The sequence below is a fragment of the Rhinatrema bivittatum genome, chromosome 4 (genome assembly GCF_901001135.1).
Source record: "Rhinatrema bivittatum chromosome 4, aRhiBiv1.1, whole genome shotgun sequence".
In the NCBI taxonomy this organism is placed as follows: domain Eukaryota; kingdom Metazoa; phylum Chordata; class Amphibia; order Gymnophiona; family Rhinatrematidae; genus Rhinatrema; species Rhinatrema bivittatum.
This window is the reverse complement of record NC_042618.1, coordinates 245,599,385-245,625,926: the sequence shown is the minus strand read 5'-3', so window position 1 is coordinate 245,625,926 and position 26,542 is coordinate 245,599,385. Positions and strand designations below refer to the sequence as shown.

The window sequence follows — 26,542 nt, the reverse complement described above, 5'->3', positions numbered from 1 at the left end:
ATTACATACTTCCCTGTCCCCAGTGGTGGCATGACTTGCCAGGGGGGAGGGGGGAAAGGAGTTAGAAAAGTATAAAACTAGAGGCAAAATAGATGTGACTACTTTAGAGGCTCATTTATTTGTGGAGGAAGAGGATTGTGTGGAAGTTCTGGTAGACTGCTGGTATGAAGGAGTTAGTAGTATTTTAGATGAGATTAGCCCATAGAAACCCCTATTAAATGTATTCAGGGTGGAGGTGCCTGGTGTACAGAGCTGCTGCAGGCACTGAAAAGGGAAGTTTGTTGTTTAAAGCAGAAGTGGATTAAATGGTACACATTATTCAATAAATGCCTCTGGTAGAAAAAGCTAACTATTATCATGCAGGTGTGGTAAAAATCTCTCAATGTTGAAATTAGTAGCTGGTGGCTAGTATTCCCTTCCTGGCAAAAATATTGATGAGAATGGTAACTAATCAGCTCACTAGTGATTTGGAGGAGAATGAACAATCGGATCCATTTCCAGGTTGATTCAGGTCTGGACACAGTACTAAGACTATTCTTGTCTCAATGACTGATGATATATTGTGTAGAATGAATAAAGAGGAGGATGTTCTGTTAGTTTTGCTGGATTTCTTCAGCATCATTGATCTAGTAGTTTATTACTTTTTGCTGTAACATTGTAGAGCTGTTGATTTGCAGGGGAGAGTAGTTCAGTTGACTGCTTAATTTTTAGCTGAAAGATCTAGCCCTACCCCCTCTCCTACCCCGTCTCCCCTCCCTTCTCCTTACATTCACCCCTTACCCTGCACATATGTTAAATTATGTTAATCCCTATTATTGTACATATTGTATATACTTGCAATTTTTGCCTACAATAATTTTCATCTACCTTTATTCTTCTGTCACTTTTCCCTTCAATAATTGCTCTGTGACTTTTCCCTACAATAATTTATTAATCTAACTTTTTTCTGCTGTCACTTTCCCCCCCCCCCTTTTATCTTCTTTTACCCTTTTGTAAACATGTTATTTTAATTTTAGTTTAATTCTTTATTTCCCCCACCTTTCCCTTTACTTTCTAGTTATTATGTTTCAATATGTTCTAATTGTATTATGTTAAACTTGTTCGATGTAAAGCGCCGCTACAGGCACTAGTTTTATGTTACGCTGTGAACCGATGTGATATCATTGATGAATGTCGGTATATAAAACCTTTTAAATAAATAAATAAATAAATAAATAAATAAATAGTGTGTTTTAAAGGGGTATTATCAGTTATCCCAACGTTTAAGTGTGTGGTACTGGAGGGGTTCTCTCTCTGCCGACTTCTGTTCATTATCTTTATGTAGCCATTGGAAGTCCTGTTTTGTTCCTTTTGGTTCTGAGGGTATTTTTATGCTGATGATGTACAGATGGTTGTACCTCAGTCATCGTTTGGGAAAGGATGAGCTTGGCGCAATTTTGGAATTTAATATAAAGCTAGCAGTTGCGTCAGATTGTTTACTGGAGACCAAACTAGTGTTAAATTCATCTAAAATGGAGGTTCTTAGAATTGGACAGGTGGGGAACCTGTGATCCCTCTACCGGTAATGATGGTGAGGGAACAAATACATTTCAGGAAATGATTAAAGATATAGGCATTACCTTTGAATTACAATTTTTCTTGGAAATATATGTTACCAGGAGTATTCAGACCACATTTTTGAAGCTACAGAGAGTGAAGATATGCTGTCCTTATTTGGATCAGAAGGCCTTTAAGACTGTAGTCAATTTGTTAGTAGTCTTTTAACTGTATTATTGTAATGACCTTGTGTGGGCTTCTCATAATGGCTCACACACAGGCTGCAGGTAGACCTAAATATGTAGACCCAGGAGGAGAGGAAGTACAGGGGAGATATGATACAGACATTCAGATACCTGAAAGGTTTAATGATGCACAATCAACAACAAACCTTTTCAATTTGAAAGTTATCAATAGAACTAGGGGTCACAAAATGAAACTCCAGGGAGGACGACTCAGAACCAATGTCAGGAAATATTTCTTTATGGAGAGGGTGATGGATGCCTGGAATGCCCTTCCAGAGGAGGTGGTGAAGACAAAAATGGTGGGAGATTTTAAAGAGGTATGGTATAGACATTGTGGATCCCTAAAGGCTAGAGGATGGAAATGAAGTAATGAGTGCAAGTGAGTAACTTGCTTGCTGGTGTGGGGGTTACTACACTTAATCAATAAGCCTTCAAACTGTTGATGCAACTGCATCATTGCTCTCTGCTTTAATGTCAGGGGGAAAAGAGGAAAAGGGGAATAGATTTATACAGCAGTCAACAAGGGCATTGAATTGTGTGGTCTAGGAAAGCAAATAAGCATTGGGGTAGCTTGCTGATACGTCTATTACTACCCTTAACAAATAAGCCTGTACCTCTTGATGCAACTTTAACAATGCTCTTTGCTTCATGGCAAGAGGTAACCGGGAATTTGTACTCAAACAGCAAGGCAAAAGGTAACAGGAAATTGGAATCAAACAGCAAACAACAAGGGTCCTGACTTTGATGGTCTGTGAAACTGATAAGTTATGGGGGTGACTTGAATGGTGTGGCAGAAACTACCATAAGCTTGCTGGGCAGATTGGATGGACTGTTGGTCATTTTCTGCCATCATTTCTATGTTTCTATGTGGGTAACTCAAATGGTATTGGGGTGTTACAGGCGATCAGCATCAAGATGTTTTGTCTCAGAACTACTTTGGCTCTGTTGCGACCGTCGCTGCTCGACGTCCTCACTCCGCCCTCTTTACCTCTGTGGCGACTCCCTCCGGGTCTGATGGACGGCTGGCTGCCGTGGCGTCTCCATGCCGTCCCTCTCCGGCGTCCCCGGACTGGCTCGACGTTGCAGATCCGCCATGTTGCCTGAAGACCTAGGGCGCGCGCCCGCTCTGATTGAAGTACCAGCAAGAGCTCGAACCTCAGGGGCATCCCCCTGAGATGACGTCATCCGCTTCCAATATTTAAAGGTCTCTATTTCATTATCTAACTGAGTTAGCAAGGAAGGAGTTTGCTTTGGCTACACCGCCCAAGCTACTCTGCGCCTCTTCGGACTTACTAGGGGTACCCGCTCCTCGGGAGCCTCGCTCTTTTTCTTTACTTTCAGATTACAGATAGGAACCGGTACTCGCTCCTCGATGGCCTATGTTCCTGGACACTGAAGGTTCTCTACTGCTTGGAAGCTATCGCTGCTACAAACAATTGTGAGTTACCATCGCTCTCTTAGAGCTTTCCCTGGAACCAGGTACTCGCTCCTTGAGGGCCTAAACCTTTCCAGCACCTGAGTGTCTTTGAGACCTTATGTGAGTTTTGTTATCTAGTTCTGTTCATAAATTCTGCCTACTCACTTTCTACAGTTTCTCAACAGCTCAGCCATCCTGGATCGCTGTTCCAGTACCTGAGGGACTACAGCCCTGCCGGGCATATCAGCTCACTACTGCCACCTCTAGTGGTTTCAAAAACCTGTTTAATAAAAGAACTCATGTGTGACTGTCTCCATACTCAAGCCTAGCCGGTGGTCCCTCTCGGGATATCCTCCTGGGGGCGTGGTCATCTGCCACCGGCCCAGGGATCCACCCACAACTATTACAGATTGCTGACTCCTCCTTCTTTAGGAGCCAATAAGAACAGATTGCTACTCCGCAGTCTAACAGCAGATTTATTACAGATTGCTACTCCTATCTGATTGCTCCTCCCATCAGATAGCGGAACACATCAGATTGCTAACCCCCAGCTCTATCACAGAGCTTTCCTAACAGATTCCTAACAGGCTCCCTATGACAGTTCTGGGCTCATATTAATATTTTGTCAGTGGTGTTTAGAGTGAGGATAGGAAATGGACTACTTCTTTGTTTAACAAATTAGAATGGAATTGTCCTTCTAAATTATGGTTGCAGCAGAAAGAATTATTAAAGGGCCATTTTTTTTTAAGGCAGTATGAAGTGCACAGGTTAGGAGTAATTTTCAGTTGTGGCCCCCATCCTATAAAATAAATTTCTGGTAGATATAAGACATGAGAAGACTATCTTATGTTCAGAAAGAAGCTGAAGACATGGCTTTTTCCAGGGTTGGATAGTAAGTAAGTACGAAGGATGGCTCTGGGGGATGGATGAGGGTATGGGCTGAGGAAGAGCTAACCCTGGTCAGTGATTTTTGTGTATTGTGGTTTGATTAGATTTTATTATTTTATATTCTGTTTGTTCTGTTATTGTGCATATTATGTTGATGTAGTTGGTTGTGATGTTCAGTAGTGTTTGATGTTGTATGTGATATTACAATTTTATAATTATGTTGTATTGTATAATTATATGCTGTACATTGTTCTGGATGATTTGTAATCATCTGAGAGCGGTACAGAAAAAGTTTAAAATAAATAAATAATACAAGGGTCAGATGCAACGTATAACTGTGTAGACCTAGCATATGCTCATCAGCTGGAATTTTAAATTGTGGGTGCATTTTCATACATGTGTGCTAATTTTAAGTGGTTACTTGAGCTAATCTATTTCACATCTCTTCCTTACGACTTTGTTGGCTTTATCGTGTGCAGGTAAGCAGATATAAGACATGCTCGCATGAAGAACATTCACAGTTTTACCAATTATTTCACCAGTTTCCCCAGTCTGTGTCAAGGTCATCCAGATCCTCTGGTTCTTCAGCCTGCACTCCCCTCAACCAGTCATTTTAGGACAAAACAGAGCAGAAGTGAAGATATATAACTAACAGCCCACCATGCCTTGCGGCTGCTGGATTTACATGGGAAAATGTTGGCCCCGCCTCACAATGCCCTGACACACCCCTTTTTTAAAGTCACGCACAAGCATATATGGGCATAATCTGCAGCATTTAAAATATGCATGGCTCATATACGAGAGAAAGAGAGAGAGAGAAAGGAAAAAAGGTGTAGTTATTTCCGGCATTAAAACATGTGTTACGCTAATACATGCAACATTAAATACTCCTCATTTTCATAAACTCTGCCCAAACTCCTCCCCTTTTACTAAATTTTGAAAATTTGCATACGCATCTTGCGATACAAAAATGATTGCATGCATTATGGTGTTACCAAGGGCATTAGGGCCCTAATGCCCATGATAACGCCCTAATGTATTTTGATGCATGACCCTGTCAGTTAGGGACAAAAGGCAAATCAATTAGCCTCCTATGCTCAAATTTTGAATATAAATTCTGTTGGGAACAGCTAATTATTATCCTGTACAGTGTACTGGCAATGCAATATGCATTTTAAGCATTTATTGTAATAAAGAACACTGGATATAAAATATACATTATCGGCTAAATTTTAAATCCCCTGTGCGCAGGGAAAACGGGGATTACGTGCGCGGCCGGTCCTTGCGTTACTCGCAGAAGTGCAGGGCACAAGAAAAGGGGCGGTCTGGAGGCGGCGGCCAGTACAGCAGCCATTTGGAATCGCTCGCCAGCAGCATGCTGGTGTAAGTTCTACAACAAGAAAACTAAAATAAGGTAGGGCCTTCTAAAGGGTCGGGGAAGAGGGAGGGAGGGTAGGTAGGGGGATAGGAGGGTAGGTAGGGGGGTAGGAAAGTTCCCTCCCAGTCTGCTCCTTAACAGGAGCGGACTGGGAGGGAACTGGGGGAGGCCCAATCTCATCGTCGCGTGAAACATGCAAATTTCTACCCCCCTTCTGCGCGCCACCCTGGATTTTAGAACATGCACGCGCATGTTGTAAAATCGAACGTCCAAGTGCACGCGCACATGGATGTGCATGCGTATTTTTAAAAAATCTTCCCTTATGTATACAAGTTCTCCACAAGAAATGTATTATTTGCACTTATCTAGTGGAATTAAAGATAAGAAATAGCATCTGCCTGGCACATTTCTAGACAGATTTGCCTGCACTATAGAAGAGGTGGGGAAATATCCTGTCAGTCCTCCTAGAATCCCTGCTGTGTCCCGGTTGGACCCTGGAATGCAAGAAAATACTAACTTTACTTCAAAAGTGAAACACAAAGAGTAAGATTTCCTTTCAATTAAGTAAGTCTGCATTCTGAAAGTTAACTAAAAAGGCATCAATATCTTCCTGTTCAGTCATGAAAAAGAGATAACAGCACTTTAAACGAATAAGCTAAAAAAATGTAGCAAAGAAACATCAACAATACATTTCTGGGCAAACCTTTATAGTCTCTACACACTTTTAGTGTCTTTGAAGAGACACTATAGCCTCACTTTTTCCAGATAACCAGCTCAGTAACATGTGTGTTTCACAACACAGTCAAGAACTACTGATTGAAGCAACTGTTTTAGGCACAGTGACTACAATTTAATCTAATGATATAATCTAAAGATTTATGCAAACACCATAATTCCAACAAAACTGTCAAACGAGGGCATGCCTGATGTGTGAAATTACATTTACTGTAAATTCATACTAATTCTTACATAGACTTGTGAAAACTAAGCAAATCTCTAACAAAGTAGGCGGTAATGTTCTTGTATCTGGCACAGCATATCCTAAAATTATAACATAACATAATTGATGTCCTATGATTTCATTGTGGCTACATGAAAGGGAATAAAAGAACATGAAAGGTCATATACTGTAAAAATGCTTAAGTAATTTTTTTTCAACATCCCCCACCCCCAATTATTTTAAGGAGAATCACTGTAGCAAACATACAGTTTTTTTTAAAATGAATTTAGCAGTCTGTGAAATTATTAAATAAAATAGCACTCAAAACTGAAACTCCAGGGATGGTGCAAATATTTCCACAGGATCAATTCTCTCAAATTCATGCTGGGCTCTAGACCACACTGTCGGGCACGCCCACCTTTAAAGATCACCTTTGTTGCACTCCATTCAAGATCAATCAACTCTTGAATCTCATCCAGGAGGGGAAAGAAACATGAAGCTTTGTGTAGGGTGACCTGAAGAGTCACTCCCAGCCACCTCCAAGTGTCTTCAGAGTCTGAGAAATCAGACCTGGTAATTCATCCTTATAAAAGAATCATAGTTCTATGTAGCTCTAAATCCGGAGGAATTTCCCCTTCCTCAAGAGGGGAGCAACTCGAATCATCATCAGTGTAATCTTGATCCACATCCACTCGAACATTACCAGGAATTGTTGTGCCACATCATTTGCACGTCGTGGTGGACAAAGGGGGGCCCAGAGCATACAATGCTGATTTAGGAGATATTACTGTCTCTGAAGGGCATCCCTGAAGGAAGGTTTATAGTCCCTGGAAAAAATTCCACCCAGCAAAAGGAAGGTGGGTCCATACCAGGCCCCATAGGCCCAAGCCTGATGACCTGTGAACTACACTCTCAGGAAGACATCTCTGTCAGTGAATCAACCAATGAAGTGGACACCCTTGCCTCCAGCCCCACTTCCCTCAGACTGAAGGGATGAAGCAGTGTTGGCAAAATCAGTAGGGAAAAATCACCTCTAGCATCCAGGCAGCGCTATCACAGGCTTGCAGAAAGCTACTGCTGTATTGCCATTTTATGGCACGCAGCACAAATAGCTACGCGCAAACAGCTAGATTTTAAAAGCCTTGCACGTGCAAAAACAGTCACATATGTGCAGGAGTTACGCAAATTTTAAATAGCCGGGAAGGGTGTGTGCACATCAATGTACGCACGCCCAAAAAAAGTAGGCAGAAAAGGGGCAGGGCATGGGAGTTCAAGCACTGACATGCATGTGATTATTTTACAGTATAACCCTACAGATTGCTTCGTGCAATTATTGTTTTTTATGATCAGGCAGAGCTCCTGTTAACAGTTTTGCAGAAATATTGACCCTAATTTTCAAACGTATTTGCAGTACTGCATTTTCATGCGTAAGTAGATGTGTGGTGATTTATCCTAGTGCTTCAGTTTATAACATACCACATGGTTCTGCTCTGAAAATATGCATGTTTTAGTACGCACAAATATTTCCAATGCAAGAAGTGCTTACTTAGTTCACTGATACCTCCATCAGTTCACCTAGATACTCTAGCCCTTAACCCTGAACCTCCAACAGTTTACCCAAGCTTCCCACCCAAAAAACTGCAGACAAATCTGATTTCACTTGCACTAGTCAATTAGCAGGTGTAAAACTGAACAAATACGGTTGATAATTTATATGCATATATCTCTTATAAAATAGAAACCTCTGTGTGTACTTCTTGACCCATCCCAGAATGCCCTAGACCACTTTTTTTGCGCTGGTAAAATATGCATGTAAAACTGAAAATACATGTACAATTTCGATGTTTCTAAAAAAACATATATGCAAAAATAGACTACTTATGAACATATATGTAATTTTTTTTTGCATAACGCCTTTACATTTACATTTCTTAAATTATATATATGGGGTAATTTCCAAAAGGATTTACACATGTAAATATACCTACCATTGTAGCAATTTTCAAAAGCCATTTACCCGCGTCAAATGCACTTTAGCGGGTAAATCCTATGGCCGATTTAATGGTATATATTGTAGCAATTTTCAAAAGCCCACTTTTATGGGTAAAGAGCATTTACACAAGTAAAACCCATTTTTAAGCATGTAAATGCGTTTGAAAATCAGGCTCATATTGTTTATATAAGTAAATAATATCAATATTATTTGTCTAGATCTGAAATAAATAAATCATATTTTGCCCCACAAAAGGTATATATTTAGTAACGTGCGTAACTGTAAGAGATAGAATACTGAATTATCAAAATCACCGGTATTTATCCGGCTAACGTTTAACCAGATAAGTTAGCCAAATAAGTTAGGAGCATTGTGAGGTAGTAACAAGTTAGCTGCTTAACTTAGCTGGCTAATTCTGAAATTAGGAGTTGCAGCCTCTCTTCCAGTGGTGGGCCCGGAAAGGTAGAGATCAAATGTCTAACTCCTCTCTCTCTGTGCCACTGTTCAGGGGTCTCGGGTTGTTTCTGATGGGACAAGGAGAAGAATACTTCTCCAGCGCCCAAGGTGTGGGAGTGAATCTCTCTCTCTCCTGGAGAGTTTTCTCTTCACTGTAGGTAGATGTGAATGCCAACACAATTCTCTGGATGCTCTGGTGGGGGTCTAAACAAAACTTTACTGCAGCGATTCTTCAAAATCAAGTTGTAGCACTATACATAGCAGTTCTTGGTACAACAGTTTATCATCATAGTTCTACAACTTTTCTTATCTGTGTAAGTGTCCCTCAGAAAATGGACCAAGGGAAAAATACCCTCCATGCTTGGGAGAGTGAATAATCCTTCCCAGATGGACAGGGCACCCTAATGATGGTCAGAAACCCCCTTCCAAAATACTGGTAGACAAAACATGGCCTCCAGAATGATCAGCTCCCAAATATACCTCTTCCTCTCTCCCTCATCCCAGGGTCAAGACCCCAAATGAGGGTCTTCAAAAACGTTCAAAATGGTCTTGTTAGGATTTTGTATATTTGTGGGCCCCTGGGCCGACAGGAGTGATGGTACCACCCATAGGGAGGAGCCCTGTGAGTCTCACAATCAGGAGGCGAGGTCTCGGCAGGTTTCAGACACAGCTGTGGAATAGAGTCTTTATTAGAGAGAGAGAGTGGGACTGCCTGAGAAGCGGGCAGTGCAGAGACAAGCACAATGTTCGTGAGATGGGGTAGGCCCAGAGGGAATGCCTCCTAGAAGTAATCCGGTAATGGTCCGCAGAGCGGGGTACACCGATAAGGTCCTCTCGTAGAGATGGCTTGGTAGTGGCCTGCAGTGCAGGGTACACCAGCAGGGTTCCTCAAGTAGGTCAGGAATGGTAGTGGCCTGCAGCACAGGGTATGCCAGGGGATTCCCATAGATGATGGTACGAAGGAGGTCCACAGGATGAGGTGCTCATAGGAGGTCCTATGAAGTTGAATGCGGTATTGGCCCGCAGCATGGGGTACACCGGAGATAGGAAGTAATCCAAGGATTCAGAGTACTCACAACAAGGTGCATTCCGGCAGTAGTCCTGGGATGCAGGATAGAGCGATAGCCCAAGGCAGAAAGCCCTCCGAGGAGCGGATAGCCAGAGGCAAGGAAGGGCACCTGAGGAGTGGGTACCCATAGGGTGTCTCGCCAGAGTAGGAGCTGGAACGGAAGTCCGTAGCGTGAGGTGCGGAATCAGCAATGAGGGAACTTGTTGCCAAGTCATCAGTGGTCAGATAAGGTTGGCTTAAGTATCCGGGAGTGGAGACGTCATCAGCGGGGGACGCCCCTGAGGTTCCCGCCAAGCAGTGCTTAACCTGACCTGTGCATGCGCGCGCCTATGTGATCCCAGAGTCAAGCTGGAAGTCGGCAGCACCCATGTCATCCCGGGAATGCCAGGTGGGTCGGTGGTTGTTGGCGGAGGCCGCCACTTTCCCCAATGGAGTCACTGAAGAGAAGAGAGAGGTGAGCAGAAATGGTCGCAGCCGTCTGTGACTGACGGGCGTAAACAGGTCTTACAGTTTTCTTTCTTCAGAGGACACATGGGATCTTTTGGATGAAGGTCCAGGCAGCAGGTAACAATCAATTCTTCCAATTTTCCCCATTCTAGGGAAGGAAAGGTGGCTGCAAAAAACATCCTCCCAGATCCACAAACCAAAGTCTTTACACAAATGATCAAAAACTAGAATTCCACTGCAGCAGATCACCACTGGCTACTGTCCACTGGTTGGGAAATGGAGCAGGTCTATAATCGCTTCCTGGGCCAGGAACCAGGGGTCTCGCAACAATATTCGAAAACTCAGCAAAATCTCAAGAAATCAACACTGAAAGCTGCCCCTCCAGCCTGACTGTGTACTGGATAGCAGACTAAAAGGCCGGGTCCTGGTTACAGGAAAAACTGCAAACAATAAAAATCTCCTCCTGTCTCTAAACTCCTTAACAGATTACTGCAACTGTCACCCAGATCTATGATGTAACCTGATTTTGTACAGGCAGGAGGGCTGACCCTACAGGAGTCTCAGTAGAGAAGCTGTTCTGAAAATGGTATCTTCTTCCCTACTCTGCATGCCAAACTAACTCCTAACTCAAAGCTAAAGAAATAGGGACAGTTAGTGGTGAGCACCAAGGATCGCCACAGGGTTCTTAGGGGAAAAGAACTGAACATAGGATAACTTGATAGCAATCGGGAAAAACAGGTGAGACTAAATAAGGTTTTACTTAGAGCAGAGTTTCTCTTGAGGCAGGAGATGGTCAGGGGGAGAAGCTTTCCAGGAATGAAGAAGCCTGACTGGAATTGGCAAGGATACCCAAGGGCTACCACGCTAGTAGACTTAAAAATAAGTTGCCCTCAGGTGATAGGTGATGCGCTTGGCGGACAGTAGTTCTGGCCCGCTGCCCACTGCTCTTACCTCCTGCCTTGGCCCGTCTTCACAGCCTCCCCATGGCCAAACAGATCTTTCTGGATGGGACACGGATGCCTGCCACAACACGGATAGGCCAATGCTGATGTTGCCGAGGGTCCTGCTGCAGAGCCTCCCTAGGTGTGTGCATGCTCGACTTCCCAGGACTTAAAGAGCCTGCGGCAGGAAATCTACCTTAGTGCCATCTTATGACATCAAGGGTCCTCCTAAATATACAGCCTGCATGGACACACCTCCAACACCTCAGCAATAGATCAACTCCACACAAAACACACAGGGGATCATTTTCAAAAGGATTTACACGTGTGTAACATACTATTGTAGCAATTTTCAAAACTCATTTACCTACATAAAGTGCACTTATGTGAGTAAATCCTATGGACAATTCAATAACATATATTGTAGCAATTTTCAAAAGGCCATGTACATGGGTAAAGTGTATTTACACGTGTAAAGCCCAATTTTAAGTGTGTAAAAGCTTTTGAACATCTGACATATAATGCAGCCACATAGTAGATCAAACACAAATACTTTTAGTGGCTAATCATGCTTTATGGCTTTGAAAATCAGGCCCTTAAGAGTGTAATTTTCAAAAGCATTTTTGATGTTTTACTGAAGAAGTGTGTTTTCAAAAAAATATTAAAGGGCCGGGCCCCGCCTCCCTTTGCCTGGTGCAAAATTAACTTGGCGCCGGGGGGGTGGCTGGGGTGGACCTTATGGCACCACGCTCAGTCGCCCCAACTCCCCCTCACCTCTGGGTCTCTCGCTCTCCTCTCCCCCGTCTGTTGAGTCGGGTGTGCTGGTGAGGCTGGCAGCAGTGGATCTGGCTTCAAGTCCTCCAGGCGTGCATGTGCGGTTGGGCTGGGGGTGGGGTGGGAGGGCCGGTGTCGCAATCCCACCCATGTGCAGGGCCGGCAAGATTTTGCATGGCCACACATGCACGGGAGTCGTGTGCCAGCTTGGCGCGTTGTGATGACTCGCGGCGGCTGTATTGAAAGCATGGCAGAGTGGGGACGTCGGCAAGGCTTGTGTTCCAATGCGACATGGAGGAATGATCCGGCATTGGAGAGAATAACTGGAAGCCATAGTGCCGAGTGTCACGAGAAGATCAGAAATGGAACTGGCATGCAGACTCGATGCAGCAAAGGGAGCAAGAAGCATCGTGTGGACGATATACACGTGGGGGCAGTGGTGAAGGGGAGGCAACACAACAATCAAGCACAACGGGACAGGACTATGCAACCAGAAGCATGGAGACCGCAGTGGTGGCGGGTTGCTCGCAGGCAGGAGCTTGCACCAGCCAGAATCCCACAGTTTAACCTAGCATGGGGACCTGGGCAGGACAGCTACTGGGAGGAACCCCAGCTGCAGGATTCATCACAGGATTTGGAGGGCCAGCAGGCATTCCATGGCTCGGACCACACCAGACGCACTCTTGGCTGTCGGTGGTGAATTCACATTTCAATAACAGACTGTGTTTTAATGGTGCCTTTGCCACTCAATGTGGCACCAGTTACCCAAGTTACCCCGGGGTTTATATGTGTGTTCCCCTGTTTTGGGCACACTGTACACCCCCTGGGCCTGTAATTAGAAGTGGTAGACAGACAGCGGCTGCCAGAACTTCGAGTGGAAGTGGCGCACAGGCAGTGGATGTCGGGATAGTCATTAGAAGAGGCCCACAGGCAGCAGCTGTCGGGACAGTAGTTGGGAACGGTGCACAGGCAGTGGCGGTTGAGATGGTAATTGGAGGTGGTGCACAGGCAGCGGCAGTCAGGACGGCGGGCGCAGAGTATGGAAAGGAGAGTCATCAATCTGCAGGTGGACACAGTGAGGAAGCAGCAGGAGCACAGCAGCACATCCTGTCAGCAGGAGCAGCAGCTGAGACTACACCATCCATGTGCCCGATGGCATAGACCGTGGCCATGTCTGAGTGTCCAGAAGAAGGTGACACGATGAGGCTTCGCCGGAAGTGGCACCAGGAGCATCGTCAATCATGGTTAGAGCTGATACCTCCAGGCTGGGTGAAGGCAAATCACAGGACGACGTAAGTGGGTTTCATACTGGTGTGCCTAATGAAGCGCCCGTAGCTCTGGGTAGCAAAAAGAAGCGTAAAAGGAGGCAGGCTGCAAAGGTTGACTCCAGCATAGGATGATGAGAGCACCCCCAGGCCTCCATCCGATGAGATTGAGGCTGGAAGGGGGCCACCACTGCTAACTACGTTGTCACAGCCATGGGAGAGCGTCCCTAGAGCGCTGCGCAGGAAAATTAACAAGTGCATATATATGTTGGTATTTTCAGTATATTGGAAGGGAGGAGGAAGAAAAGCGATAGGAAAAAGAGCAAGAGTGGTAGGGAGACCAGCGGTACGGATACAAAGGTGCCGAGAAATATAATTAACTGGACCAGGGCTTTACTTAGAATGATCAGCGTGGTGGGGCACAGTGACCTGGTGAAGTACAGTTCTATGTTGAGTTACGCGGATACAATTCTTGATGCTAATAGGGAGTATGAAGGGTGGGCATGGCTAAATTACGATGAATGCTTCTAATAGAAGAAAATCGGTTCATGTCATGGGGTACTCAGGATGTCGGGCTGTGGCTCAGGCAGATGAAGAGCAAAGTGGCTGAAGGGGGTGCACGGGGCAGGTGGCGCAGAGACCCAGAAGCTCAGTCGTTCCCTCATCAGCCACCACGAATAGCAAAGTTTGCTGGCGTTTTAATAAGTCCACTTGTAATTTCTAAGACTGCAAGTTTAAGCATATATGCTCTAGTTGTTCTGGGGCACACCCAATTGTTAGGTGCAATAAGAGGCCTAATGCGGGGAGTTTTGGAAAGGCCAAATGACTGCAGTGCATATCCAAGAGCCCAGACTCCGATCAACCTGGGTAGTATGATGGCTTGGCTTGACCATTATCCCAAGCGCAGCGCGGCAGTCAAAATGGTACAGGGGATCAGGGCTGGAATTCAGATTCCTTTTTGGGGTAAAATCCCCAAGAGCTCAGTGCGCAACATGAGTTCAGTAGTGTGATACATGGACACAGTGCAACAGGAGATTGACACGGAGGTAATCCTGAGTAGGATGGCTGGGCCCTTCACTGACCCACCATTTGACGAGATGATATTCTCACCTCTGGTGGTGGTGCCGCCAAAAAAGGAACCTGGGAAATTTATACTTATTCAGAACTTGTCCTGCTTGCCTGGAAAGTCAGTAAATGATCATTTGCCACGTGGATAGTTCTATACAGTATGCCTCCTTTGACAGTGCGGTAGCATTGCTGAGGGGGTGTGGGAGGGGTGCCTTGATGGCAAAAACAGACATCGAGTCAGCTTTTTGATTGCTTCCTAATCATCCAAGTAGTTTTCCTCTATTGGGTTTCCAATTCAAGAGTCAATACTATTTTGACAAATGTATACTGATGGGCTGCGCTGTGTCCTGTGTTTGTTTTGAGTTGTTTAGATCCTTCCTGCAAGGGGCAGCATCGGCGAGGAGCAAGTCGGCATGCCAAATGTTATACATTACCTGGATGATTTTCTCTTTGTGGGTCCCGGCAGGTCTGACACTTGCGCCAAATTGAATTCCAAGACATGGTAGTGGAATTTGGTGTGCCTTTGGCCTGGGAAAAAACTGAGGGGCCATCTAAGGTCTTGCCTTTTTTGGGCATCAAGCTCCATTCAGAGGAAATGGTATCCAGATTACCCACTGACAAGTTCTGCAAGCTACACGAAATGCTTCAGAATGCATTAGCAGCGAGGAAGCTGACATTGGCCAGCATTCAGTCCCTCATCGGTAGCCTGAACTTTGCTTGTTGGGTCATACCTATGGAGAGGGTATTCCTTAGGAGGTTGACGCAGGCCACAGCAGGCATCCATCAGCCGCATCAATTCATATACGTATCTAAGGACATGAAGAAGTATTTGGCTATATGGGTTAAATTCCTTGCTGAGTTTAACAGGGTATCAATGTGGCAGGAACCGCTGGTCTCTAACCATGACTTGGATATTTACTTGGACGCGTCTGGAGGTTGGGGATTCGGTGTGTATTGCCAAGGCTCATGGTGTGCTGAACCATGGCCTTTGGCATAGAAGGAGGGAAGGCTGACGAAGACCATAATGTTTCTCGAACTATTCCCCATATTGGTAGCGCTAGTGGTGTGGGCTGAGAGGCTTGCTAATAAAAAAATAATTATTCTGGAGTAACAATTGGGCGGTAGAGGAGGTCACCAACAGGCAATCCGTGAAATGCCCAAAAGTGGTGGAGTTATGTAGGGAAATAGTTCTGCGCTGTTTGGGGTAGATTTTCAAAGGGTTACTCGCGTAAGATACGTGCGTAACCCCCGAAAACCTACCCCTGCGCACGCCAAGCCTATTTTGCATAGGCTCGGCAGCACACGCAAGCCCCGAGATGCGCGTATGTCCCGGGGCTTTCCAAAATGGGCGGTCCGGGGGCGGGGGTAGGACGGCGGTCCTGGGGAGTGGTGGTGGTCCGGGGGTGGTCCCGAGTGCTCCGGCTCAGCGGCCTGTGCCGAGGCATGGCATGCTGGTAGCTGGCTGGCGTGCGCAAGTTACGCCTGCCTCCTGAAAAAAAGGTAGGGGAGGATTTAGTTAGGGCTGGGGGGTGGGTTAGATAGAGGAAGGGAAGGAAAGGTGGGGGGGAATCGAAAAAAAAGTTCCCTCCAAGGCCATTCCAATTTCGGAGCAGCCTTGGATGGAACGGGGAAAGCCATCGGGACTCCCCTTGGGCTTGGCGCGCGCAAGGTGCACAAGTGTGCACCTTGCGCGCACCGACCCCGGATTTTATAATATGCATGCGGCAGCGCGCGCATGTTATAAAATCGGGTGTACATTTGTGCGCGCCGGGTAGTGCGCACAAATGTACCCTGTGCACGTAACATTCAAAATCTGCCCCATTGTGATTTAATATGACCATCAGGGTGCGGCACATACCTGGGGTAAGTAATGGGGTAGCTGATGTAATTTTGCGTGCTAAATGGGATTCTTTACACTCATGGGCACCGAATGCAGATGCAGAGGTTACAATGTTCCTGGAATGCCTATGGAGTATTGGGATGTAACCACCAGGGACCTGTTATGTGGAGCATTAGCTACGACGACATGGGCTGCTTACTCTCGAGGATATGATTGTGTGCAGGCATTTTTAGGGTGGCTGGGTTGGTGCCGGGACCTGTGTCAACTAACCTTATGGTTCAATATGTTGCAAGGATAAAGAAGGAGGGGTTGTCCAGGGGAGCAGTAATGAACCATCGTGCTGGATTTGCCTTTTTCACGAAAGCCTAGGGGTGGGGGGACCCGACAGGGCCTTTATGGTGAAGAAGATGATAGCAGGTTGGGGTGGAAGTTTGGGGCAAGGAAGGATGTAAGGAAGTCCATCAGGCATGAGTTGCTTATGCGACTGTGGAATGCACTTCCGGCAGTGTGTCAATCTAATTTTAAGGTGTGCCTTTTCAGGGCGGCTTTCTCTTTGGCTTTTTTTGGAGCAATGAGGGTAAGCAAGTGAGTTGCTGGATCCAAAGCCGATACGGGCCATAATGGCATGCTAATGCAGAATGTGCATATCAGGGATGGAGCGGCGTTTATTTTAAAACATCATTCCAAAACTGATCAGGAAGGAAAGGGGGCTCCGTTATGCTTGAGGCAGGTTGAATCTCAGGTCACCTGCCCAGTAAGGAACCTGGGTTTATAAATAGCAGGCAGACCAACCAGGAGGCATCACCTGCTAGTGCATGCCAATGGGGTTCTGTTCACTAGGTATCAGTTTACAGTGGCGCTGAAGTTGGCATTGGCTCACCTCGGCCTGAATGCGGGGGAGTTCGGAACCCATTCATTCAGAATTGGTGCTGCAACCAGCGCGGCGATAGCAGGTTTAGACATGGAAGTTATACACTGAATAGGTAGATGGAAATCGTTCGTGGTTAATTTGTATGTTAGAATGGGCCAGGACAGCAACTAACAATCCTATTAATTATGTTACAGGTGTGCCCAATGGGCTAAGGATGGTCTGGATTGTGGGACACACTTTCGTTCATTGGGCAGCCAGGAGGGTGTGAGAGCGGCCTTATGGGACGCATCTGGGGTTGGCCCCATCGGGGATCTAACGTGGAATGGATCGGTCAATGCAGTATGCTGTGGGAACACTTGTTACCTCTGTTGCGGCAGCAAAAGATGGCTTGCGCACAGCTGGAAGTTATTATCATCCACCTGGGCGGGAACGATTTAGGAAAATGGTCATGTAAGCAGCTCCTGAGGATGATAAGGGGAGATTTCCAGGTGTTATCAATTTTATTCAAGGGCAGCTGCTTGGTTTGGTCCGATATCATACTGCGTATGAAATGGGTGATTTGAAGTTATGGAATAGGAGGTGCTGGAACCTGAACAGGCAGGTGGGCGCATGTGTGCAGAGTTTAGGAGAATGTCAGATTCAACAAGAGTGGGCAGATATGCAATGTGGTGGTCTTTATAGGAGTGATCTGATACATTTATTGGACATAGGTCAGGACTTAATCAACAATTCTCTACAGGAGGCATTAGAAGAGATCTTTAGTTCAAGGGGTTCCTATGGCTGCAGCTAGGTTTTGGGGGGAATGAGGCAAGTGATCCACTGCCACATGCTGCTGGCAGAATACCCAAGCCAGTGGGGGGGGGGGGGGGGAATGTGATGCTGAACTTGCTGTCAGGGGCAAGTGCTGGACTATATCCTGTTGAGGATGGTGGTTGGGTGGCCATTCAGCGCATCAGAGCCCAGAAAGGGGGGCCCCCCTTGCTTGAATACAGCAGGGGGGGGGGGGGATATATCATGGCTGTCTTGCTTGGGTGTGATGGATGGCAGTTGGTGGGCAGTGCAGTGATACCGCACACGATACAGTGGCTCAGGTACAGCAGGTAACCTTCTATGTTGTTCAATAAAGTTGCGGCCTTTTTTATTCCACAATTAATCGCTTGTCTCTTATTGTATCTGGGTGTTATTCTCTGGTCAGGTGTTGGAAATAGGTGGGTGGGAGGGGGAGCCTAGTTGCGTGGTGGAGGGGAACATCCTGGCTGCCCAAGTTATTGCCCATCCAATGCGCTGGTACACTTTAAATTTTCCTGGATTGAGTGGAGGCATTCCTGGTAGCAGAACAGGGGAGGAGTTTGGACTTACTCGAATAAGTTTGAAATTTCAGATGTATGCATGCAAAATTTTCCCCAAAATTTCCACACACTAAACAGCAGGTATAAATGGGGGAAATTGGTGGGGCTGAATTTATGCACTTAATATCACTTTGAAAACTGGCTTGCACTATGTCACAAAATTACCCACATAATGGTTTATAAGGATAAAGCGTATGATAATGGTAATCTTTATTTAATAAATTGACTTTCTATAAAATCAAAATGGTATACAATAAAATCACAATAATATAGGTTACAAAAGAAATAATAGAATTAAAGTGAAAAGCAATATAATTTAACACAAACCTAAAAACCAACTAGATAAAAAAGTCTTCATAAACACTCAATAAAAAAAAAAGAAAAATATGATAAAACAAATTTCTAATAAAAACATATTAACCCTCAAACACCTGATCACTTAGCAAAGCCTTAGTCAGTTTCCTGAAATTTCAGGCCATTTTTTTCCATATGTAGATACAATGCAAGTGAATTCCACATTAAATGAGCCTGATATTAAAATGCTGTCATCTTTATGTATTTTAACCAATTTTTTCTTAGTGAAGGCAGCTAATTGAGATGATTTCAAGAATTTACTCAGTTGATAGGGGATTAATACTTTTTTAGGTAAACAAGTACTACTCTAAACAAATAAATTTGAAAATTATCCTGGCTCATACTGGGAGCCAGTGGAATTTTTTAAGAAGCAATGTGATATGCTGAAATTTTGAGATCCTGCAGATTATTCTGGCAGCGGTGTTTTGACGTAACTGTATTCGCCTCAAGGCTACCTCTGTCACTCCCATATACAGGGATATACAGCAATCCAGCCGTGAAAGTACAAGTATACAGTAATGGTTTTTATTCTGACTTTCCCAAATAGGGTTTCAGTCTAGGAATCAACTGTAGAACAAAAAACATTGGTTTTGTTAGCTGGGAGATCTGACTAGACATTGATAAAGTACTATCAAGCTTCATACCAAGAACATTTTTCATTCCCACTAATACTATACCAATATACTTGATTTTGGGTACTAATTGATTAGCCACTAAATGTCTAGAAAACCAAATGGCCTCTGACTTCTGAGGATTAACTTTTAATTTGTGATTGAACAACCAAGAAGCTATCATATCAAGAAATTCATTACATTTAAAAATTTCAATTCTGGGGTCTAAAAAAAAGGCAAGAATTTGAATGTCACTGCCATAAAAGTAACTCTTAAAACCATACCCTTGTATAATGGTTGCTAAAGGGGCTAAAAACAAATTAAAAAGCAGGAGTGAGAGAACTGAATTTTGAGGAATGCCACAAGTCAAATGTCTTTGTTCAGAAATTTGATTGCCCCATCTGACCTGAAAAGATTGTTATCAAGGAAACATGCAAACCACTTAAGGATTATGCCAGAAATCCCCAGTTTACCTAACCGTTGCAGCAAAAGGCCATGATCTATGATATCAAAGACTGCAGTCATATCGATAGATACCATAACAATCTTTTTCCCTTTGTCTAAATTCAGTCTGACTTCATTAGTTAATGCAATCAAGCTGGTTTTAGTGCTATGGTTCTTCCTAAACCCTGATTGTCTAGGGTGAAGCACATTAACCTTTTCTGAATAGTCTGAAAGTTGAGAAACAACCACCTTCTCCATATGTTGGGACCTTCATTTTCATTTTTTTTATTTTGCCTGGGAATTTCAATGTTATAACAAAAAAAAAAGTCAATGGAAAAATGACTGATATATCATATCCACAGATTTCTTTTTTTTTTTTTTTTAACATTGAAATTCCCAGGCAAAATAAAATAAAAATGAAGGTCACTATCCATAAGTTTAAACATGAAAGGAAGTTTAGAAACCGGTCTATAATACTTAGAATCTGCAGGACAAACAATAGCAATATTAAGGAAGTCAGGTACAATCTTTTCTACAAAAAGGAAATAGTTCATACATTTAAAAGCAGAGGAAGATATAGCATTTGGAAGTCTCTATGCCTATCCACGAAGCACAATGTTTTTCTGATTTGTGAAACTATGGACTTAAACGTGCATTGTTGCTCTTTTAGAGGTCCATGCATCATTCAGTTTTCAATTACAAAGTTACATGCTCTTCTCTTAACCTATCATAAATTATTTTACAAATCTAAGCCTTCATTAGAGGGTTAAATTATACTTGACTAGACTAGACTATTTTGTACATGTATCAAAAATATCATGCTACATTCATGTTAAATGCTTCAATTTGCTTTGCTCATTGATGAAAAATGAGAAAGCCAGGTGCATCAACTCAATTTACATTATAACTTCACATAAATCCTTTCCTTAATCCTTTAGGTTTATATTGCACTTTGAGCTGGGGTAGAGAGCAGTGCGAAAATGTTCCTAAAGTCTAAATGTCAATGTTTCTTTAATATTATTAAAGCCACAAAACAGGCCCAGCTGAATGAGCAGGAAAGTGAACTAAAGAACTTTCTATGACCCGAACACCACTGTCGCTCTTGGCTCTGACCTACATGATCATAAGTTCATCCCTAGAGTGGGTTAACTGGAAATCTCTAGTTTTAACACTCCGGCACACAAAAGTCTAAATGTTATTCTGTTGTTCATATATGTGGTTAATGACAAAACATATATTTGTGAAATTTGTTTTGCATTGTTTGTCTGAAGCTAAATAGTTGGGTGGCGAGGTAGGAGACATGAAAATATAAAACTTCAAGTTTTTTTTTTTTACATGAAAATATATTCCACAAATTTGTGAAGACAATTTTTTCCACTAACAGTGCTTGCTGCCAGAAGAGATTATTGCTTTATTGTTATATTTCCCTTTAAAGAGCAGAGGACAGAAATGAAAAGGATTTGATTCATTAAGAAAACACTGGACATGATACCGTATTTTAACAACTGGGAATTGGTCTGTTAAATGTACTGGTGGTAAGACAATAGGTTTTGGACTCTCATTAATATAACCTCTGGGAAAATATAAACACTCTTTCTGAAATTAAATCTTTGAGTTTGCCCACCACAGTCTTGCTTTCAGCCTCAGCTGCTGGCGCTTCAGCCTGCAATTGAGGCTGGGTATTCTATGCCAAATTAAACAGTTGGGAACAAGAATGGGGTGACACCTTTTAGTTTTAAACCACATTACAACACATGCCAACAGGTCGAAGAAAAATAAATTAAGAGGAAAAACCAAAGGAAATGATTCTGAAATTCTTTTGATTCAAGACCATGGTTTTTCTGAATCTTTCACACTGCTCCTCAGGCAGCTATGTAATAACAAATGCACGGAGAAACAAAGGTACAGGAGACTTGAAACCAACTACTTTTCTCTAAAAACATTTCATGAACATTGCAATGCAATAAGAATCAAACGATATGGCCAGATATAATACTGTGCTTTCCTATTGCTTGAGTATCTATACAAATCCATTACAATTTACAATGCTGTAAGGAAAGTTAAGAACAAAAGTGCAATGGTTTCATGCAAACTAACGTTAACTATTGCAGAACGGGTTAACCTCAGTTAACCACTTTCCTCCAGGAAGACCAGAAAACTCTTGCTCATTATTTCATGCTCAAGAATATGAAAGCTCCTTTCTTGATTGGAATACGTTTTAGAATGTAAACTTACTCAAATGACACATTTCTGAAAATGATATTTTAATTTGGAGAATATGAAGAACGGGCTTTTGGGTTGTACTTTACTTGAGACATGTTGTAAATATATTTACTACTTGGTAACTGATTGAAAATGTTGGCTTACAATAAATATGCCATGATCAGTGTATGCATTATGAATACACAGACAAAATTGTGGAATATATTGATTGTGTCTTTATTCTTATTTTTTTTTTCTTTAGGTATTTAGTTGAGCCAAGGTATTTTTAGAATCTGACTGTATGAGTAGAAGCTCTCAGCTATGAAGTATATCTCCATCCTCATAATATGGGCAACCAGGACATGCCTGTCCTCTTCCTGCACCTGCTCTCTTTACATTAAATCCCATTCCTAATCAATAAACAAAACACCATTGACACAGGTTTTGGAACCTATACGCCACAGCTTTATTAACAGCATTACACAGAGAATTACCCAAGCTGTTGTGATGCTGCCCGCGGGCCTAGCCGCAAGCCGCCTCTTACCTCTTCTGCCAGCCTTCCGATGTCATTTCTCACGGCCCGGAGGCCACTAACATCTCTCTCGCTGCCGTCCGCAGCGGGCTGCTGTCGTCTTCGCGGCCTGAAGGCCGCCACCGAACCAGCCACCCTCCGCAGCCTGGAGGCTGTCACCAGCCCCGTCCCTTCCGCGGCCCGGAGGCCGCCGCAGACACTGCAGTTTCCACGCAGCACGAGCCGCCGACGACCAGGCCTCCCATGCGGCCTGGGAGCAATTGCCATCTCTTCGCAGACTGGAGGCCGCCACCTGCTCTTCTCTTCAGCAGCCTGGAGGCAGCCCCAAAGCTCCTCACCATGCAGCCAGGAGGTTGCCATCGCCCGGGCCCTCTTCCACGGCCTGGAGGCCGCTTCAGACATCTTCTTCTGCGGCCAGGAGGCCACCCTGAAGTTCCTCTTTTCGTGGCAGTGAGCAGCCGTCAATCTTCTTACTTTGCGGCAGGGAGCCGCTCACGTCAGGGCCTGCCTCCTCTTCATGCAGCAGGCCATCGCTCTCCAAGGTCCTGCCTTTTCTTAGGCGCACGGCCGCGCTTCCTCTATTTAAAGGGCCAGCAGTGGGCTGTCCTCCTGCTGACATCCTCAAGGTGTTTCCTCTTCAGCCCTATAAAGAGGGCCTTCCTTCATTCCATCGTTGCCTTCGCAAGGAGTTAGTCAAGTTGGACTGCTCCTGGATCTTCGGTTCCAGCTCTTCATTCCAGGAGTCCTCCGTGATCCTTCCTCGCTTCTTCAAGGCACTCTGTTCTTCATTGGTACTCTTTGTCTTTGTCCATAGTTCCTGAACCTGAATCTTCATCTTCGTTCCATGTTCTGGTCTCTCGTCGGATCCCGTCTCCTTGTTTCCAGATGTCCAGCTCTCCTTATCTCCCGATGTCTCCTTGTCTCTAGATGTCCAGACATCTTTGTTCTCTGATGTCTTCGTCCGTCATGTTCCAGATGTCCCTGTGGTCCTTCTCTCTAGAGGTCCCTGATATCCAGATGCCATAGATGTCCAGATGCCATGATGTCCTGGTGTCCCCTAGGTACTGATACCGGTGTCCTCTTGTATCTGATGCCTGATGTTCCAAGTCCTGACCTTGATGTCCTGAGTTCCAAGTCTCGATACCATCAATCCCGATGTCCTTTGTCCAGTCCTGATCCTGAAGTATCAGCTGTTCCTAGCTCCAGGTTCAGCTTTGCCTTGCCCCAGACCTTGTCTCCTGCTGACCTTTCCTGGGAGTAAATCTGTATCGATCCGGTGTCCATGTCTGGTGGCTGGAGCCCTCTTCCGGTTGGATCTGTCTTCGAATACTGCCCAGATTCCTCCTTCATCCTGAGTCTCAGTCCTGTGCCTGTTCCGCTCTCCGCGTGGTCCGCGACCAGCCTCTTCAGGTTGTATAGGGCACGCAGTGGGACAGGGTGGTCAGCGACTAGCCCACGTCAGCTGTGTAGGGCGCCCTGAGGGGCAGTGCCAGTCTAGTCTCTGAGTATCCTGAGTCATACATATAACATAGAAACATAGAAATGACGGCAGAAGAAGACCAAACGGCCCATCAAGTCTGCCCAGCAAGCTACGCACTTTATCCATTTTTTTTCCCTTTTTCTCTCTCCCATCTGTTACTATTGGCTTCCAGTACCCTCCAGCCCTAATTCCCCTCCACCCAATTTAGAGAGCAGCTCTGTATCTGCATCCAAGTGACATCCAGCTCAATTAGGGGTAGCAACCGCTGTAACAAGCAGGCCACCCCTTTGCCCCATACTCTTACTCACCCCTGTTTTTATTTTTTTGTTTTGTTTTATTTATTTATTTTTTGGAAATAGCAGCCCTCCATCCTTCCGCTCCGTGAAGGTGGAACACCAACTACTGGCCACTGGCATCCCGCTCCGTGAATGCCTCTGTGGCTACTTATCCTTATCCTTGTCTGAGTCTTCCCAATTTCGAAGTCCTCATCACAGTATCTGGAATCCCTGCTTGATTCTCTAGAACCCACCTCTGATCTTCATCCACGTCTGAGTGTCTTGCATCTGAGTTCCAAGCGTCCTCATCTCGTCTGAGTTCCAAGTTCTAAGCATCCTCGTCTCGTCTGACTTCCAAGTTCCAAGGGTCCTCATCTGACTTCCAAGTTCCAAGTGTCCTCGTCTCGTCTGAGGTCCAAGTTCCAAGTGTCCTCGTCTCGTCTGAGTTCCAAGTAACCTCATCTTGTTCAAGTCTTCAAGCCTAGTCCAAGTCAGAGGTCCCATCTTTTCCCTAGTTCCAGTACCATCATCTGTCCTTGACCTCTGTCTGTCCTGCTGCATCTGCCGCTCCCTAGTGGCAGATCCGAAAGGGCTATCAAGTGGCTGGAGGGCTACCCCAGAGACCAGCATTGAATTGCTGGGTCTCTACCGGTGCGTGCAGGTTCGGAAGAGGTTAGGGCTCAGGTGGTCAGCCTGCTCCACCCATGCTTGGACACATCTTGCCTGCCGCGGCACTTCCACGGAGCTCCTCTCTGCAGTTGCATCGTGGTCCAAGGGCACACATCTCCCCGGAATCGGGATCGCTCCCTAGCGCTACCGTAACATAAGCTATGACTTCACAATCACATCCCCAAGTTGCCCCGATGACCGTCCTCCTCACCTCTCAGTAAGATGGACCATCCCCAGGCCATCCAGCCTGCAGACACTGCAGTTTATTTCACCCCCCCCAGCCCAGAAAGGAGCCCCATGTTCTTGTGACTGCACCCAATCACTCCAAATCCACTCAGGGTTCCCTGCATCAACTATACAGCCTGCTTGGCTGTCCTGTCAACATTCCCTTGTCTCAAACTCAGCTTGGTTATTCCACCTCTTCCCCAGCTGCAACAAAGAACAACCACCAACCATAACATCAAAAGAAAAGGGTAGGTGGGAGGAATCTGACAGCCTTAACCAGGTAAAGCAACAAAAGAAAGGGAGATAGACTAATCTCCCTCTCTTATTTTCACTACCAGACCACCCCACATTCAGAAACAACAAATTTGATTTGAATGCCCCAGGGAAAACTGTTACACATCTCAATGGCTCTACCACACTAACCCTCCCCCCAAAGAGCAGAGCAGACCAGGCCTGGTACCCACATTATCATGGGCATCTAGAGACCTGGCCAAGTCTGTCATGTCCATAATATGGATAACCAGGACTTGTTGTCCTCTCCCTGCACCCATCTCCCCCCAATGAGGACCCAGCAAGGAGCCCCCATGTAGATATGACTCCACCCAATCACACTAAATCAACTCAGGGTTCCCAGCAACAACTATGTAGCTTGTATAGCTGTCCCATCAACATTCCCCTGTCTCAAACTGAGCTCAGGTATTCCTTAAAGGTGCGGGGATAGCACCTACCCCACGACCCCCCACAGATGTGTTCTAAGATTCTGAAAACAGAACACCTTCCAAGGCCTCCTGGAATGTATTGTTCAAAAGATCTTGACCCACATTTCATAAATGGACTCAATCAGATCTAAACAGATATTCACATACATCCCATGACCACATATGTTTTATAAGGCTACCTCCTGAGCACAGAGTCATGAACCAATTTGCTTATTAGCTTTAGCTCTGCTGCATTCCCAAATCAACTGATTCCTGCAAGAAGGCATTGGAATGATGTCTGACCAACATATCAATGTATTTGGCAACCAAATCATCACAGTAGCCACGTCTTTTCTAACAGCATCCAACAACTGATGACAGAACCATTTATCCAAATCATTCCCCTAAAAATTAATCACCAACACTTTGGGCCAGTGTCAGGGCTAGGCCCAAGTCCTCAGAAGTGACAGAAAGAAGGACAACAACTGGTTCCAATGCATCCCACATTGTCCGAACCAACACACCTTCACTTTCTGCAATGCCAAGCCCAAGTCTGGACCTTAAGGGCAATGGAA

General features: G+C 44.8%; 1 protein-coding gene across 5 annotated transcripts in view; it reads right to left on the bottom strand.

Annotated features, from left to right (window-relative positions):
- CCDC91 (coiled-coil domain containing 91) overlaps positions 1 to 26,542 on the bottom strand; it is an 843,537-nt gene that overhangs the window by 45,122 nt on the left and 771,873 nt on the right. The gene's annotated exons all lie outside the window — the stretch shown is intronic.